Here is a 1,375-nt window from a genome sequence, read left to right as displayed (position 1 = left end):
TAACCTTAAACCAAAAAAATGAGTTTTCCACTAAAATGTTAAATTTTCTGACCAAAAAGACGAATTTTCCACAAAATAGTTGAGTATTCAATCCCAAAAAACTATGAATTTTTAACAAAACAGTTAATTTCCAAGCAAATTGTTAAATTGAAAAAATTCTAAATGAAAGTTAAATTCACCAAAAAGAGGTATTTAGCAAAAAATTGGAACATTTAAATTATCAGCTAAAAATGAATATTCGATTTAACAAAAAAATAATTTTGAACGAAGTACTAACATTTTCAACCAAAGAAATGAATTTTCAACCATAATTATAAATTTATAAGTAGGAAGATTTATATTATCCACAGAAAAAAAGGATTGTTAACAAAATACATAAATTTTCAACAAAATAATTAAATTTTAAAACAAAAAATAAATTTTGAACTAAAATGATGAATCTTCAACCAAAAAAGAGTAATTTTCTACAAAAGAGTTGCATTTTTGAAAAAGAAAATTTTTCGGGCAATAGTGAAAACATTTTTTACCTAAAATGTTCAATTTTCTGGCCCGAAAGGAGAATTTTCTTCAAAAGTAGTTCAGTTTTCCACCCAAAAATATGAATTTGTAACAAAAAAGTTAATTTCTAACAAAATTGTTTAATTCAACCAAAAATCGAAAACCTAATATTTAGATGAAAAATGAATTTTCAATTTAAAAAACCGAATTTTTAACAAAGTGGTTGAATTTTGAACCAAAGAAATTAATTTAAAAAAAAATGGTTTAACCTTAAACCAAAAAAATGAGTTTTCCACTAAAATGTTAAATTTTCTGACCAAAAAGACGAATTTTCCACAAAATAGTTGAGTATTCAATCCCAAAAAACGATGAATTTAAAAAAAAAACAGTTAATTTCCAACCAAATTGTTGAATTAAAAAAAATTCTAAATGAAAGTTAAATTCACAAAAAAGAGGTATTTAGCAAAAAATTGGAACAGTTAAATTATCAGCTAAAAATGAATATTCGATTTAACAAATAAATAATTTTGAACGAAGTACTTACATTTTCAACCAAAGAAATGAATTTTCAACCATAATTATAAATTTATAAGTAGGAAGATTTATTTTATCCACAGAAAAACGGATTGTTAACAAAATACATAAATTTTCAACAAAATAGTTCAATTTGAAACCAATGAACTGAATTTTTTACTAAAATCTTGAATTTTCTGTCCAAAAAGACAAATTTGGTATGAGAGAGGGGGGGGGGGGGAAGAGAGAGGGGGGATATACAGGCTTTGTTTATTGAGGCAGTATTGGGGATTTCAAAGAGTCCCGAAACAATTTTCACTTCAAAAGCTTAATTTCCAACAAAATTGTTAAATTTTCAATAAAA

This window comes from Belonocnema kinseyi, chromosome 9, assembly GCF_010883055.1.
Source record: "Belonocnema kinseyi isolate 2016_QV_RU_SX_M_011 chromosome 9, B_treatae_v1, whole genome shotgun sequence".
Lineage (NCBI taxonomy): Eukaryota > Metazoa > Arthropoda > Insecta > Hymenoptera > Cynipidae > Belonocnema > Belonocnema kinseyi.
Note: the sequence above shows the minus strand (reverse complement) of the source record.